The following is a 19,099-nucleotide window of genomic DNA, read 5'->3' as shown; positions in this document are numbered from 1 at the left end:
GGAATCTAATCATATATTTGGACTCGTGGGATTAAGGGTAGTCGGGATCTAACCCTTGACTAGAGTTTTGACCATGTGGGCTCGGGTTGACTTTCGCTGACTAGATTCGAGTCTTTTGGAGGTTGATTTGAGAGGAAAAGCTATTTTTTGGAAGGTTGAAGTTGTTACCAGGTAGAGGTAAATCTCATGTCTATCCTTGTAATAGAGAATTGTCCCCATAGGTGATTGATTTTATATTTGTTGCATAATTTAGGTGCCACGTATATTCGAGGTGACGAGTGTATATTCGTAGCTAGATTATGACCCAAGCCTGACAAAGTTAGGCTTATGATATACCTTGTTTAGCTTTATGAATTGTTTATTCATGTTTCTTTGATTTTATGACTACGTGATGAATTTTAATCACGATAGAAGCCATTTTAGGGCTATGACTAAATTGATTTGGACATGACCGACTTCGTTCACCGTGTTGAGCTATCTAATTTAGCCGTAGTCATACAATTGCCTTACTTAACTTATGAATTATTGGTTATTGACTTACTTTGCTCTTGTTAATGTCATAATCAGACTTAAAAATGTTAAATAAGAAAATTGAACAATTATAAAAATTAAAATACGTCATTAGCAATAACCATCTCTTAAACATCTAAATATTCATTCGATTTTATTGTTATGTCCTAGTACGTCATTATTATATTATTTCATGTGCATATTTCTGGGTTAGAAAGTTGAATATTGTGAAATGTTGAGAATTTAGGCACCAAGGACCTTTTGAGCAGATATTGATTACTTATGATATTGTGATTGGATCGGGTTGTACGCTGCAATATTACTATTAGCGGATCAGGTTGCATGCCACAATAGAGCTTGGATATGGATCAAAGCCTCTGAAGTCGGGTGATTACCCATGTTACATTGGGACCTATGAGCGCAATCACTCAGAATGGTGCTTGTTTGGACACTTGGCCAGTGTCAGATATATGGATTTGTGTAACGAGGTATTCATATTGGTTCGTGAGCATACATTGGTATCCTAGACTTGTGCAATGTCTCTTATATATATATGAATGTTGGCCGACTCTTATCACGATCATGAAAAGAAGTGAGATGAATGATATTATGCTCCATCTCTTGTCTGAAAAGCATGACTAATTTCCAAATTTATTGTGTTTCTACTGGTGAACTTAATTGATGTTGTCATGCTTTATTCCATGCTTTACTCGCATTTTGATATGGTTATCATTTAGTAAGTGTTAGTGTCAACCCTTCGTCACAACTTCTTCAGTGTTAGACTTGATACTTACTGAGTACCATAGGTTTGTACTCATACTACACTTCTATACATTTTTGAGCAAGTTCTGAGACTTGTATTAGTTGTACCCATTGAGATGAGTAGGAGAATTTATGTTAGAAACTTCATATGAGCTGCCTTACTTGATCCGATCCATAGCATATGGAGTCCCTCTTTCCTGCTCATTTATATTTGTCTATATATTTTTATTTCTGGAGAAATGTTGTTAATTAGATGAGACTACATACTCTCATTAGATGCTCGTGACAATGTTGTGACACTAATCTTGGAAGAGTTGTGAGATAGTTGTGGTCGTATTTAGACCCTGTATGTGATTTACATACTTTGATGTATGTTGAGACTCATTTCGTCTTTTATTTAAATCATAAATCAATTAAAGGCTTAATAATTGAATCATACTGTTATTACTGAGTGTTCTCTAGACTAGCATGTTAGGTTAGGCGCCATCACAACCTTTGGAGGTATTTTGGATTATGACAAGTTGGCATCAGAGTTTTAGGTTCAAAGGTCTCGCATAAACTTTGTTACATTGGGCCCTATGAGCGCAGTCACTCAAAATGGTGCCAGTTTTGTGGAGTTGTTGATCTAATGATCCAATCTACCGTTATCCTATGATAAGGAGTAGGAGTATTTTGTTGTTGATCGAATGATCCAACCTTTCTATATGCATAAAACGACATCCTTCCAGACCCAATATGGGTACTTTGAGTTTTTGGTGATGTCTTACGGGTTGACAAATGCCCCAACAGCTTTCAGGCACCTCGTGAATCGAGTCATCAAGACTTTTCTGACTCATTTGTGATAGTATTCATCGACAATATCCTTGTATATTTAGGAAGTCCAGAGGACCATGCCGATCATCTTAGTGAGGTGTTGCAAACTCTGGATCAACACAAGTTATATATGACGTTTTCAAAATGTGAGTTTTTGTTTGCATCTTTAACTTTGTTAGGACATGTGGCTTACAGTGAGGGTATCAAGGCGAATCCTTAGAGGATGAAGAATTGGCCTAGACTAAGTTGGCCTAGACTAATTTTCTTCCCTTGCGTCTCCATTGACTAAGTTGACCTATAAGGCCGCTAAGTTCTAATGGTTTGATGCTTGTGAGAAGAGTATTCAATAATTGAAGTCAATTTTGACACGACACTTGTGTTGACCTTACTGGAAGGCACATATGGATTTGTAGTATATATTTTGATGCTTCAAGGATTTGGCTTGGGTGTGTACTAATGCAACATGTCAAAGTGGTCGCTTATGCTTCAAGGCAGCTTAAGAACCATGTGAAGAATTATGCAATTCATGACTTAGACTTACAACGGTGGTGTTTGCATTGAAATTTAGCGTCATTACTTGTATGGGGTCCATGTGGACATATCAATAGGATATAAGAGTGTTTAGTATATCTTCAAGCATAAAGAGTTGAATCTGAGGCAAAGGAGATGGTTTGAGTTACTTAAAGATTACAACGTCGACATTCTCTATCATCCGGGAAGGACAATATTGTAGCCGATGCTTTAAGCATAAACTCTATGTGTAGTTTGGCTCACCTAAAGGCATACCAAAGGTCGATGGCCAAGGAAGTTCACCGATTGGCTTGTTTGGGAATTAGATTGGCGGACTCAAGCGAAGGCAGTGTGATTATGCAAAGAAGAGCCAACTTCTCACATGTTGTGGAGGTTAAAGAGAAACAATATGATGATCCATTATTGGTGCAGTTGAAGGAAAGAATTCATAAACACAAAACGATGGATTTTTCTCTTGGTGTAAATTATGGTACATTGAGGTACCAAGTGTGATTCTGTGTCGCTGATATAGACGTTCCTACAGAGAGAATCATGATAAAGGCTCACAGTTCCCGGTATTCCATGCACCTAGGTTCTACGAAGATGTACCATGTTCTCAAAAGGATTTATTGTTGGAATGACAAGAAAAGGAAATTTTAAGCGTCGAGCATCAAAGGCTCGGTGGATTGGCACAGAAAATAAAGATTTTAATACAGAAGTGGGAAATGATAAAAATGCAATTTTTTAGCAGGTATACCTCTCACACCTAGTAAGTTTGATTCAATTTGGGTGATTGTGGAACGGAAGTTAGCATACTTCTTTCCTGTTAAGATTACTGACACAGCAGAACACTATGCTTAATTGTATATCAAGGAGATAGTTAGATTGCATGGTACTCTAGTATCTATTATCTCCGACCTTGGCACTCATTTCACGACAAACTTTTAGAAGTTTCACAAAGGATTGGGTACTCATATAAATCTCATCACAATGTTCCACCCTACAATAACAACTATTATGCAAGTATCCAAATGGTACTGTTTGAGGCCCGTATGGCAGGAGATGTAGGTCCCTCATAGGTTGGTTTAAAGTTGGTGAAGCATAATTGATAGGGCCAAACCTTGTGCATCAAGCTACAGAGAAGGTCAAGATCATCAATGAAAGGTTGAAAATTGCTTAGAGTCGCTAGAGGTCCTATTCAGATGTGTGAAATGGAGATTTGGAGTTCAAGAAAGATAATTGGGTATTCCTGAAAGTTCCTCCCAAGAAAGGCGTAATGCGATTTGGGAAAAAAGGGAAGCTGAGTCCAAGGTACATTGGATCTTATAGGATTTTGGAAAAGACCGGCCAAGTAGCTTATAGGCTTGAAGTGCCTCAAGAGCTCTCTTCTGTGCAACCTATATTCCACGTGTCCATGTTGAATAAAGTGATTAGTGATCTGTCTCATTATTCCCCCGAAGAGTGTTGATATTAATGATAGCTTGACCCACGAAGAAGTGCCAGTTTCCATCCTTCATCGAAAAGTTCATAAGCTGAGAAATAAGGAAATTGCCTCCGTCAAAGTGCTATAGCAAAACAATCAATTCGAGGAGGTTATCTAGGAGGTAGAGGAAGATATGAAGAAATGATATCCCTTTTATGTTTTGTGACTTGTGGAAGTGGTTAGTTTGGTTTTAAGAAGGCTTGGGAGTTAATTGCTACACATAGTCTCATTTTGGATATTTATGATGCTAGAGTTGACTAAGTTTCGACTTTTGAGTAAACTACCTTGAAATCGGGATCTGAGTTCCTAGCTTTGTATGGTTATTTTGGACTTAGACGTATGTTCAAATTTAGTTTTGGATGTTCGTAGAGGGTTTTGACTATATTTGCCAAAAGTCAGCAATTTGAAGAATTGAAGAGTTTATGATATTGACAAAGAGTTAACTTTAGTGTTATTGGACTTTGATTATTATTACGAGACTCGAGATAGGTCCATATGTTTGAATGGAATTTGTGTGCAAAGTTTGGTTGAGATCTGAGGTGTCTAAGCATGAATCAAACGCTTGGTTGGACGTTTTGAATTTTATAAACTTAAAAGATATCCGATTCGGTTTGAGCGTCGATTACTAGATGTATTTGTAGGCCTTAGATAGGTATGAGTAGTGCTTATTGACTTGTATAAATGGTTGGATGGGGTCTCGAAGGGCTTGTGTGAGTTTCAGCGTGTTCGACGCGAAATTGCAGAAGATGGCTATTGTCAGGTCTATAATGTGACCAGTATTGCATACCGCAGACTGGTTATGCTGGTTGCACAACGGATTTGCAGTCGCTGGGTGAAGAGTGGTTTGGAAAATTTCATGTTGAGTTTTGCAGACTGTATAATGGTTCTTGCGAGCTGCATATCAATTACGTGATTGCTGTGAGTTTGGACTATTTCATTCTATGACAGGTTTCACGGAATGCAGATCAGTTATGCAATCCGCATAGTGCGTTTTGCGGTGCTGGGCAGAGTTTTAGCATGGATTATTTGAGGCCATGTTTTGTTATTTTATTTTATTTTCCCAATTTTTGGAACTTATTTGGAGAAGTTTGAGGCTAGGGTTTCACCCACAAGCTTGGGGTAAGTGATTCTAACCTAAATTATGGATTATATATTGAATTACCAATAGATCTAATATCAAAACATGGATTTGAATAAAAGAATTTTGGGATTTTGTCTACAACATAAGAGAATGAATTCAGTGGTTTTGAACATGAAATTGTAACCCAATTTAGAATCTACTTATGTTCGGACTCCGGATGTTAGGGGTAATCTATATCTATGATTAATTTAGGATTTCGAACCCGGGGCTCGAGGTTGATGGTTTGATTTGGGTTAAAGATAAAATGTTTTTTATATGGAATCAATTTCTAAAGTTAAGCTAGGTAAATTTCTCTACTCTAATGGTATCGGGCCGTTTGCCTCGGCAGCATGATAACACCACTCTTATGAGATCCAGCTGTTCTCCTCAGCAATATGATAACACCACTCTTATGGGACGGGTCATTGGCCTCTACAGCATGATAACACCACTCTTATGGGACGGGTCATTCGCCTCTGCAGCATGATAACACCACTCTTATGGGATCGGTTTGTTCGCCTCGGCAGTATGATAATGACATTATTCTTATGGGATCGGGCTGTTCGCCTCAAAAGTACTGAGTACCACAATTCTTATGGGATTGGGTCATTCGCCTTGGAAACTTTGTGCTTAATAAATGAAACGGATTCCGGTTCGGGTATAATTGAGTTAGCGCCTTCACGGCCAGTTATGATATGTTGGTGATGTGATACGTACTCCTGATTGTATTTATTGTAGTTACTCTTATTTGCTTCATTGATACTTGTTTTATACTCATCATGTCTACTTTATGCACTTGTATCATTATTATTTGACCTCTAGTAAGTGTCAAGTCGACCCCTCATCAATACTTCATCGAGGTTAGACTAGATACTTACTTGGTGCACGTTGTTTACCGTACTCACGCTACACTTTTGCACTAATGTGCAGGTTCTGAGGCAGGTACTACCAGTGGTCATGCGGGCGCGTAAACGATCATTTCCGGAGACTTAGTGGTGAGCTGCTTGCCTTGCTACGATCTACAGCACCGGAGTCTCCCTCTACCCTATTTATTATCATGTCTATTACTTTCAGACAGTAGTTGTAGTAGTTTTGTATATTCTCTAGATTGCTCTTGCACTTGTGACGTCGGGTTCTGGGGGATCTTTAGCATTTATGTACTGATGTATTTTATCATTTCTTTCACCATTATGGATGTTCTTATTATGATGGTACGTGTTTAAAAGAGATGTTACGGTTGCACAAATTTAGTTTAAACTGTTCTTTAAAAAGGAAAACTTCTGTTTTCAAAATCTTAAAAAGGGGTAAATAAATAATAGTTTCATTTGTGGGCTTGCCTAACGGCGGCGTTAGGTGCAGTTACAACCTATTACGGATTTGGGTCGTGACAGTTGAGAAGGGATGTGATGCATATCTATCCTTTGTGAGAGATGTCATTGTTGACACTCCTACCATTGAGTTAGTTCTGTTAGTGAGAGACTTCCCAGATGTATTCCCAGCAGATCTTCAGGGCATGCCGCCCGATAGACATGTCTATTTTGGTATTGACTTGTTGCCGGGCAATCCACCCATTTATATTCCACCATATCGTATGACCTAGCTGTCACGCCTCGACCTCGGAGAGCATGACCGGCGCTCAACCGAGATAACCCGGTCAAGAAAGCCTACTAGATACTTTCTATCCGAACTTACCCATGACTAAAGTGAAGACATATTTCATTAATTAGACCATGAGAAGATCATTTGAGCAACACCAATTCATTACCATTAGTTACGCTATTTATAAGTCTCCAAAATATTGCATTACACTGTTTAGAAGTAGAACATGTGATACAAATACAACATTCTAGTTTAAATTTTCCAACACCAATATACAACCCATACTATGTCTACGGATCCTCTATACAAAAGAGTAATATGATAGTGCTGGCAACAAGGCCCCGGCTATACCTCAAAACATAATACATAAGGAACAAAATATACACGACCCCGAAATGAAGTGGGGCTCACCAAGTCAGTTGGGAGGAGGGTGTACCGATGTCACTGATCAATGCCACCTGATGTGGAACCACCTGCATCCATTAAAGATGCATACCCCCTGGCAAAAAGGACGTTAGTACATATGGAATAGTACTAGTATGTAAGACTAAACACCCCTCTCGATACAGCGAGTAACAATACAAGGAGAAACAATCATAGGATCAAAATGAAAGGTTCAAATAACACTTAAACATCAAGTTAGGAGAAAGATACATTTTCAAGTAAATTTCCATATTTTAGGTTGGGAGATCTTTAGTACCAATATACCACCGTGACTTTAGCACGGAGTCCGATCACGGCCCGATCGGCTAGGCTGTCTCACCTAAAGACATCCAATCAGAATTACAATCACCACCATGTGTGTGGCATGGCATCCGATCTGGACCCAATCGGCGAGGCCGACTCACCACAATGCTGTGTGGATTGACATCACCCTCATCCCAATTAAGGGGGATAATTTCAACGCATCAATCTCATCCCATTTAAGGGGAATATTCTCAACACATCAGTTCATGGATTTTCCCCTCAATCACTCCTACACCGGCATGTATAATTTTAGGGTTAGGTTATTTCGATCTACTCTTCCTCGGTGACTAACGATATTCCCAAAAATGTTTATTATAAAAAGGATTTTCAGTTCAATTAATAACCTTTTACACATCTTTTCATTTCATTGGCACTAGTGGCCACAAATGTAATATCATTCTTGGCACGTTAGCCGTATCTCATATTTCATGATCACCACTTTCACTTTCAAACATCATCATGGATTATCAATAACAAGGCATCTTTAATCATGACTTTTAGTACACATATGAGCAAATAAGAGTCTTAGGCACATTGAGTTTTCTTTCACAATTTGGCACAATAACTTGAAATTGAAACATGATTGAATTCATAAGATTTTGACACATTGGTCACATTTGAATACGTTCCCGAAGGATAACACAATATGATAAGAGCATTCGGAACACATTTTGAACATATATCTTTCGACACAGTTTATTCAGAATAGTCAAATTTATAATGAATAACTCGGGACATGAGAAGTAAGAAATTGGCCCATCATACTTGAGACTTACGAGAACATCGTGGGATTCAATTTTAAGAGAGGAGTTTAGCCGGCATACATCGCTTTGAGCTTTCCTTAAATTACTACAATGTTCCAGAAATCCTAGCAACTTCAATCTATTTAGAAACATAAAAAAATTGAACCATAATTAGGAAGATATTCAGGGGTTCAGCTCATTTAAGCAGTTTATCAAGCACTAGGTGTGCATTATTATTCCACGGTTCTCCCATGGTGGATTCCTTCATCCCACAACCCAATGTTTACCCATTTGAGCTCAACAATCTTCCCACAAACCTTGTTAGTACATGCATGCATAAATGACACTCACATACCCAAGAATCACACCCCACATTACCAATCTTGTACCCCAAACTCGAAATGGAAACCTAGGGCTAGAACCTTACCTCTTGGGTGAAGACCTTATGAGTTTTTCTTGTGAATTCTCCAAGACTTGAGCAAGTATTGATGAACAAAAGCTTAGGGATTCCTCCTCACTCTAGAGCACTTTCCTTTCTCTAAAATAGCAGTTTAAACCTTCTAAATTAACCCCAGGGTCTTTTTATAAAAAGGGCATGGGTTATAAAATAAGAAAATGGACCCTCCTGCCCGCAAAGTGGACCGCGAAATGGACCTCCAAAATTGGGCTGCCCTGGTCTAGTCTGCGACAAATCTACGGTCTGCAGATCAGCTATGCAGTCACATAATGCACCGCAGAATCTTCCTTCAAAGTTTTCTCATGCTATTTTTGTAACAGATGTGCGGCCCGCGAAACGATTATGTTGTCGCATAGTTGACCGCAAAACGACCTCCAAAATTGGCCCATTTTTCTTCTCCATTCCACGGAGGATCTACGGTCCGCCGAGTAGTTCTGCGGTCACATAATGGACCGCAGAAAAGCCATGTTCTGTAATAATTTTCTTCCAACTCCCCAACGCATTGCATAACTCAAAAAGTCTGTTCCGTGATGATTAGCCTACCTCAACACCACGAAACCCAGGGTTTTAGTAAAATTTGTACGGGGCCCTACACTAGTGAAGTTGAACGAGTTAAAGGAGCAGTTGCAAGAGTTACTTTATAAGGGCTTCATTCGACCAACTGTGTCGCCTTAGGGTGCTATGGTTCTGTTTATGAAGAAAAAGGATGGTTTTATGTGCATGTGTATTGATTATCGGCAGTTGAACAAGGTTATAGTGAAGAATAGGTACCCATTGTTACACATTGATGAATTATTTGATCAGTTACAGGGTGGCAGAGTATTCTCAAAGATTGATTTGCGGTCAGGGTATCATCAGCTAAAGATTCAGGATCCGAAAATATTCTGTTGACTGCTTTCAGGACTCGGTATGGTCACTACGAGTTCCTTGTGATGTCATTTGGGCTGACCAATGCCCCCGCAACATTTATGCACCCGATGAATAGTGTATTCCAGCCATACCTTAATTAATTTGTCATTGTGTTTATCGATGACATCTTGGTGTACTCCCACAGCCGGGAGGATCATGAGCAACATTTGAGGATTGTGCTCCAGACCTTGAGAAAAAAGAAATTGTCTGCAAAGTTCTCAAAGTGTGAATTCTTACTTGTTTCGGTGGCGTTTTTTGGGTCATGTGGTGTCGAGTGAGGGGATCAAGGTAGACCTAAAGAAGATTGAAGCAGTTCAGAGTTGGCCCAGATCTTCTTCAGTTACTGAGATCCGGAATTTTCATAAATCTGTTTATGTATATTTTGATTAGATGATGTATTTATTTCATACCAACTTTGCAAACACTAAATCTTAGAAGCTCATGATTTGCACTACCAGTCCTTGGAAAGTTGTATAAAAGTTCAGTTATTTCATCATTTATTTTCTCAGTAAATCTCATTTGAATTTGATTGATGCTAATTAGCTTACCTAGCATTTTAGGTTAGGTGCCATCACGACTAGTTGGATTTTGGGTTATGACATGTTCGGATTTTTTAATTTTGGTCGGGTTCCGAGATGTGTCCCTAGGGTTGACTCTTTTAGTTGACTTTTTGATTTTCTTTAAAGATTGCAACTTTATTATCCGGAATAGATTCCTATGTTTTGTATTTATGGTATAAACTTATTTTGGCTAGATTCGAGCTATTCAGAGTTGGATATTCATAGAAAATGCTTACTAGTGGATTGAGTTAGGTTGTTTGAGGTAAGTATCCTGCCTAAATTTGTGTGAGGGAACTACCCCTTAGGATTTGGGTTGATTGTGCTATTCATTATATGTGCAAGTCATGTACGCAAGGTGACGAGTGAGTACACGAGCTATATGTGATATTTGACCGATTTAGGCTATTTGGACTCTTTTCATGCCTTTAATTGAATTGTCATATCATGTTATATCTATCATTGTTAGTCTACCCTTACATGTATAAATCTACCCTCACGTTCCATATTTGAAATTGTTAAAACTTGTTCCACCTTTTACTTGTTATTTGCTCTTATATGCTTTAGTTGAAGTTATTGTCTTCTTTATTGTCTGTTACTTCTTTGATTGTTGAATTGTTTACTCGAAGTTGTTGTTTTCATGGAATAGCTTCTTGTTGAGTTATTGGTGTTGAAGTTGTAAAAGCTGTGATCACATTGAGGCAAAGTTTTTAATTGTTGAAATACCGTTCTTGTTCAGCTATTCACTTTCATTTTGCTATTATTGACACTCTTGTACACATTGTGGCTGAGCCATGGGCTATTTGTGTGGAAACCTTGGTATTGTTAATTCTTTTGGCAAGCTGTGGAATATGGACACTTGTGGTGTGAGTTGTGATTATGCTGTGATATTGATGCGCATGCGACGGTATAAGGATAGGGTTTAATGTACATGCGGCGGCATAAGGTGGGATTTATGTACGTGTTACTAGTAAGGGAATTACTTGAAGCCATGTGGCGACATAAGGTGGGATAAAGTGCGTGTAGCTATTTTGGGAAAATTGTTTTCAAAACTATCTAAATGCAAGGCTCACGCGGCGATATAAGAAAAAAATATGATTGTGAAATGAGATTACAAGGCGGTAACTCGGTTGTGATACTTGTTGTTATCTCTCATTTAACTCACTTGTATTTTTCCGCATTATTTTCTTGATGTTCTTATTACGTGTTTCTCCCTTGTTGCATTCATTGCTTTAAATTTAGTTGTAGTCTATCTTGTTGTATTTTTTCATTTCCTTGTTTTTTCCTTGTTTCCCTTCTTAGACTATGCTATACTTGTTCACCTTCTTTTCCTATCCTAGTAGGTGTCTTGACTTGGCCTCGTCACTACTCTACCTAGGTTAGTCTTGATACTTACTGGGTACCGTTTTGGTGTACTCATACTACACTTATGCACATCTTTTTGTGCAGATCCAGGTACCTCATATCAGACTAGGCACCAATGATTTGGCTATACCTCTCGGAAACTTCAAGGTATAACTGTTTGGCATCTACAGGCCTCGGAGCCACCCTCTGTCCTTATTTCTTTTCTACTGCTTACTCTTTACTTAGACAGTGATGTATTAGGGATGTTTCAGAATATTCGTGTAGAGCTTATGACTCAGTCTCACCAGATTTTAGGAGTTATTGTCAGTTGTATTGTGGAGTTCTTTTATGATAGCTAGTTGGTTTAAATTTGAAGTTCTACTATTATTTCTGTTATTTCTCTATGTATGTTAGGCTTACCTAGTCTTAGAGACTTTGTGCCATCATGATATCCTACGGTGGGAGATTGGGGTCGTGACAAGAATTATGGAGACTGCTTTGAGAGTGTTTTGGGAGAGTATAGGGTCCGATTGGGTTGAAATATTAACCCAAATGAGCCTTTCCATGATCTTTAAAGGTTGGAGAATCACCCACCGCCTAAGTGGGTCCCATTGGGAGCTGCTTGCGCAGTCTCGCAAAAATGTAAATATCACTCTTTTCTGAGTTCGTATCGATGAACGGTTTAATGTGTTGGAAAATAACTCGTAGACCTTCAATTTTATAGTTGGATCACCCCGTAATTCTTATTCTATTGAGATACAAGATCTGATATATTTGACCTAATTTTCAACACATTTATAAATGTAACTTATGATGACCTTTGCCAACTTTTGTTCCACAACTCGATTGACTTAAAAACATGACACACGACTATTATACGACTAAAATAACTCATAACATAACCTCCTTATCATGTTAAACACCCTAGTCTCACCCCAAAAGTACATGTTATAACATTCCCAACTTGTCGACTTTCGACAAAACTTATGTTTTCAATTCGTTTAGCTTCTAAGCTTTAGGTTCTAAGGGTCTTGATATTAGCGTATGTCCTAGGGATACTACTATACATATAAGCCCAAAAGCGCATGCTTACACAACTGAAACCACCGAGGCCAAGCTACGGTCCAACCCTAGCCTCAAGTCCTAGAAAACACATCCCGCACCTCATCTATGGAAATCACAAGCCATCGATGCAAAACTGATATCGAGCGCTCACATATTCATATGAGTTAGTGGACGAAATTCAAAAAGATACATTTAAATTTGAATCAATGCCACACGATAAGGAAATAAAGATGAGAAGTTTATCCTAAATGCCAAGTAGCCTCTCCAAGATAGGTATGGACGCCATCATACCGATCCGCGAGACTCTACTAGACATTTGCTCATGACTCACAGAACCTATGAACCTAGAGCTTTGTTACCAACTTGTAATGATCGAAAAATCTAACTAGTCATGATGGCACCTCACTCAACCCGCTAGGTAAGCCAATAATAGTAAACCTAATCTAATGACAATGATAAGAGTCAAAAAAAGGTTAAAAAACTGAATTTAATACATTTTCCCCAAGGACTGGTAGTACAAATCATGAGCTTCTAAGACTTAGAATTTACAAGCTGGTACGAAATGAATACATCCTTTGTTCGAAATATACATAAATAGATTTACAAATTTAAAGCTACCATGAACAGAAGGTAGCAATAACCAAAATACAGGTACATCTTCGATGCCAGCTCCCGCAAAACACAGCAACATCAGCTCCAAAATCTGCACGCAAGGTGTAGAAGTATAATATGAGTACAACCGACCCCATGTACTCAATAAGTAACAAACCAAACCTTAGGTTGAAAGTAGTGACGATCATGGAAAACGGGTAGAGTCCAACACCGATAGCCAAATAACAACTAGTAATAATATAATGAAGGCAGTACAAGTAATAACTAAAACGATATTATGCTCAGCTAGTTCACAGTTACGGAAAAGTTGACATGCTTTTCAGGTTTAACAGTAAAGCCCAAATCATTCATTGGAGTCACCAAAATATGAGTATATCAGAAAAAATATGATTTTTCCCAAACTTTCAACAACAGATAAGACATTTCATTATAAAATAACATGAGAAAAGTACATCTCTATGCCTACATGTCAATATGCATATCAAGTCATCAATTATCATATACCATCTAGCATGAGGAATATGCATCTCAATGCCTACATGTCAAATCATGAATTCCACAATACCGTTTAGTATGTGGAAAATGCAGCTCTATGCCTACACGCTAAGTATGCATGTCATATGAATGATTTCACGGTGATATCCCCAGGTATTATCACTCTTAAGATACTCAAGTTGTTTGTCTTAATTGCCCACTTCATCACACACACACAATCACTCAGCACTATACGGGTACCTGGCTCATAAGCCCCTCATCAAAGCACGTGTATATATCAATGTACTTGAGCTCACTGCTGGTATGTCATACTCCAGAGGGGCGGATCCTGCCCAAGCGCTAATATAAAGCCTATAAGGCCTGCTGCGGCATGCAGCCCAATCCACAATAAATAATAATAATAATAATAATAATAATAATAATAATAATAATAATAATAATAATAATAATAATAATAATAATAATAATAATAATAATAATAAAGCCAGTATGGCCTGCTGTGGTGTGCAGCCCGATCCACAAGAACACTCTCAACTCGGCTCTACGGCCCATTTCAGTCATCAACTTCTCAAGTCTCAAGGGCTAACAATCTAATACCACTCAGCCCAACAACTCAACATATGGAAAAGCAATGATAACATGCGATGTAACAGTGAATGTTGAGCAGAGACTGAGATATGATATGCAAATGATGAATCACGACTGAGTGTATAATTGCAGTTAAATCAGATAACTCAAAATAATAGAAATAGTCTCATTAGGTCTCAACCAAATAATCACATAGCCTAAACATGTCTTTTAACATGATTCACAACTCAGATAATCAAACAAGTAGGGGGAACATAAATGCAACAAGATATAACAACAAAATAAGTCTCGTAGAGCCCTTAGAACCTAAATCCCAGAGAAGTAGTGACGGGGCTTTTATGTCAAAAGATACTCACTTTGTAGAACTAGTGCAGCTCAATAACATGTATAATACACAGAAACATATTTCAGAAATATAGTTATGAAATAAAGAATACCAATAGTAAAGGTGCATAATTGGGACAGGGTAATAACAACTCTACCAATTGGACATGTTATACAAATACAACCTGCACCAACCCCACTCACAAAGAGGTATGCACCATATAATATGTGTTCTCAATACTCATAAAAGAATGTAAACATGTGCCCAACATGATCCGATTCCGTATCAATTACCAAATAACACGTTCAAGATAACTTTTCAAGAATCAAATATATCAATTCATGATGACAACTTGTTTATCACGTCAATCCGATATGCTACCAACAACTCAACAGAAAAACATGAGATATCTACTCAAAGTAGAAAACTCCATCTTTGTCAACAAATCATTAAGTAAAAGTGGGGGCATGTGATAACGCGTCAAATTCAACTAACAACTCATTAAAAATACAAGACGGAGTTTTAATAAAACATACATATGATCAGAATATCAACCCCGTCGAAACACATAAACAACACCAAGAAAGACTCCCCCAAATCATCACATAACATCATCAACAATGCCACCCTTATTTCGCCACAAGTGCACATAACAATAAAATTCCCTCTTTATTTTGCCACATGTGCATATCACTACCCTTATTTATCCACGTGGGCAACCCGAGAAAATGCCACCCTTATTTCACCCCACGCGCACAACAATAGACACAATCGCATAGCAAAGATCTCGTGCTGACACCTATAATCAATCCGCTCAACATTGTTACACCCCATATTTTTGTACGCAAAAGTATGTTGTAAGTCAATTGATGTAAGCTCGGAAATGAGATCCTCCTTGAAAGTACATAAAGTAAGTTAATCATGTTACCTTGGGGGTTACAAATATTTAAGATCATGAATAATAAGCACCAAGATTTCGTGCCTCAATCCACCAAGTTGGAATGCATAATCATCTATGTCAAACTCAATTTCAAAAGGAAGCAAATTACTCTTGCACTTGAACTTAAACATTATAGTTAATGACTTGATATGCATCAAAATGCCATCATCCACAAAAATTTTAAAGTTACCAACATAAGAAATAAGAGTATAGTTTATTACCTCTAAAAATACCTTAGGTGTTCTAGAAAGGCCAAGAATGCGAATAAACTAATTATGCATACCATACTTGGACTTATTAACCAATGGAACATCATCACCTTGTATTATTTTATGCAATGGGTCTAACTTAGAAATGCCTTTAGGAAACTCCATGTTATAAACCTGTAAATAAGATCAAAATAATAAAATGGTTCAACAACAAAGAAATTAACCAAGCTTTTATCTTCCACCATCAAGCAAGAACTGATTTTTCCAAATTCATCTTGGAATCCAATTGGATTCTTTGCCACCATCTCTTGCGCCTCACCTTCCCTTTCAAAAGTCCTTTCAACACTTGGCTTCACAAAATCACGAGAACTAAAACAAGAAAGAGTTAATGGGTTAGGAAGTAAAGAACATTTTTTCTTACTTACACTCTCTTTAGCTTTTATCACAAGACTAACCTTTTCTCACCCTTAGCCTCTTTTCTCTCACTAAAGCTTTCTTCTTTTTCTTTAGTCAAACCTTCTTTTATCTGTCTCTCTCTCTCGCTACCTTACAATATTTTTCTATCTCATGGCCTTCTCTCTTTTCTTTTCTCTCAATCTCACTATCTTAACTTTGTAAGGCCCCGTAAAATTTTACCTAAGACCCGGGGTTTTGTGGTGTCGATGCAGACTTATCCAAATATTGTACGGACTTTTTGGGTTGAACAGGGTGTTGGGGAGTTAAAGAAAAATTTTGGTAGTGCAAGTCATTTATGCGGTCCATTCTGCGACCACATAAATGATCCACGAACCACAAATCCACCGCAGATTTAAGCAGAATCTTGGGAAAATTTTTGTACCCTTATGCGGTCCATTATGCGGCCGCATAATCATTATGCGGGCCGCGTAACCCATCACAGACCCAACATGAACTTTTTCGGAGGGGGAGTTTTGCACCGCATTATGCGACCGCAGACCGGCCGTAGAACGAGGCAGAATTGCCCAGTTTCGGAGGGCCATTGTGTGGTCCATTTTGCGGACCACAGAATTATTATGCGGTCACATATGCGACTGCAGATCTGTGTCGGGGCTTCATGTTTTTAATTTTTTTTTACCCGACCCTATTTTGATTAAAAGCCCTTGGGGCTCTTTTTGAGAGAGAAATCTGATATTTTAGAAAGAAGGGAGAATGTTCTAGAGAGAGAGAGAAGGAGACCCTAGGGTAATTGTTCAACAATTCTTTCTCAAGACTTGGAGAATTCACAAGGAAAACTCACAAGGTCTTCATCCAAGAGGTAAGGTTCTAACCCTAGTCATCAATTTCGAGTTTATGTCGAAGATGGGCAATTGGGAATATGATTCTTGAGTATGAGAGTTATTTATTTTACATGCATGTACCACCAAGGGTAGTGGGGAGATTGTTGAGCTCTTTTGGGTAAACTTTAGGTAGAGGGATGAAAGAATCCACCATAGGAGGACCTTGAAACCTTAATGCACACCTAATGTTTGATCAAATGCTCAAGTGAGCTAGAACTATGAACTCTCTCCTAATTTGTTTTCAATTTTGCTATATTTCTAAATAGATCGACGAGGCTAAGAATTCCGGAATATTGTAGTAATTTAAAAAGCTCGAGGTGAGGTATGTTGGCTAAACTTCTCTCATAGAATTGAATTCCTACGATGATCTTGTAAGTCCCGAGTTGTCCATTATGAATTGAATTTTCTAAATAAGTATGGTTTCGGATGATGTATGTATATGAATATGTTCAAAATCTATTCTAGAATATTCTTATCATGTTATGTTATTCTTTAGGAGCGTGTTCAAAGTATGAGTATGTATTAAAATGTTGTGACTTCAAGTCATGCCCAAACGAAAGTGATCATATCAAATTGTGTAAGAAATCACATGTGCCTAAGACCCTAAATTGCTCAAATCCGTGCTTAAAGTCTTGAATAGAAATGTTTGTTGTTGACAATCCGTGTTAATGTTTGAAAGTGGAATAGTGAGCATGAATTATGAAGTATGGCCAATGTACCAAGAATGATATTGCGTATGGCCAATGATGCCAATAAAATGAATGACATGTAAAAGAATATGAATTGAGTGATAAATACTTTTAATAATAAATGCCTTGGGTGTATCGTTTAGCCACCGAGGAAGGGTAGGTCGGAACAACCTAACCCTGAAACTACACGGGCCAGTGTAGGAGTGATTGAGGGCTAAATCCCCATGTTAATGTGATGAGACTGTTTCCCCTTATATGGGATGAGATGTTTCCCCTTAAATGGGGTGATGTGATGTCGACCCACACGGTATTGTGGTGAGACTGCTTAGCCGATCGGGCTGAGATCGGATGCCATGCCGCGCACATGGTGGTATTGTGAGTGTATGTTTTTGGGTGAGACGGTTTTGTCGGTCGGGCTGAGATCGGACTCCATGTTAACACACGGTGGTGTATCGGTGCTAAAGATCTCCCAACTTAAATTAATGGAACTTACTTGAAATTTACCTCTACCCTAACTTGACACCTTGATATTGGTTGAGCCTCTTATTGATTTCATGCTTTATTCTCCGTTTTTTGTTACTCGTTCTATTGAAAGGGTGTTTAGTTTTACATACTAGTACTATTCCATATGTACTAACGCCCCTTTTGTCGAGGGCGCTGCATCTTTAATGGATGCAGATGGTTCCATAGCAGGTGGTATTGACCAGTGATAGCAGCACACCCTCTCCTGAGCTGACTTGGTGAGCCCCATTTCATTTAAGGGTCATGTATCTCTTGTTCCATGTACATCGTGTTTTGAGGTATAGCTGGGGACTTGTTGCCGACACTACCGTAGTACTCTTTTGTTTCTGTTAGAGGCTTTGTAGACATAGTGTGGGTTGTATCCTATTTTGGGAAGGTTGAAGTAAACTTGTTGTAATTGTATTATCTGTCCCACTTTAACTACGAATGTATAGTGTACTATGTAAGGAACTTGTAAATGACGTAACTAATGGAAATGAACTGCTGTTATTCATATGACCTTTTACTTTCTAATTAACGAAATAAATTCTTCTCTTTATTCATAGGTGAGTTGGGTAGAAGGTATTGTACAAGCTTGCTCGGTCGGGGTAACTCGGTTGAGCGCCGGTCGCACTCCCCGAGGTCGGGGCGTGACACTCACTTGACATCCCTCTCTCTTCACTCGACACAACCTCTCATTTTTCCTCTATTGGGATGTCAACATGTACTCCCTTACTCCTCTTATTCATTTCACTCTCATATTTTTTCTTATTCTCTTTAACAGACTTTTCATCTTCACAAATTTGTGAGGGAGTCAAAGGCCCAA

Source organism: Nicotiana tabacum, chromosome 13, assembly GCF_000715075.1.
Source record: "Nicotiana tabacum cultivar K326 chromosome 13, ASM71507v2, whole genome shotgun sequence".
Taxonomy (NCBI): domain Eukaryota; kingdom Viridiplantae; phylum Streptophyta; class Magnoliopsida; order Solanales; family Solanaceae; genus Nicotiana; species Nicotiana tabacum.
The sequence above is the reverse complement of the archived record's forward strand: the minus strand, read 5'-3'. Positions refer to the sequence as shown.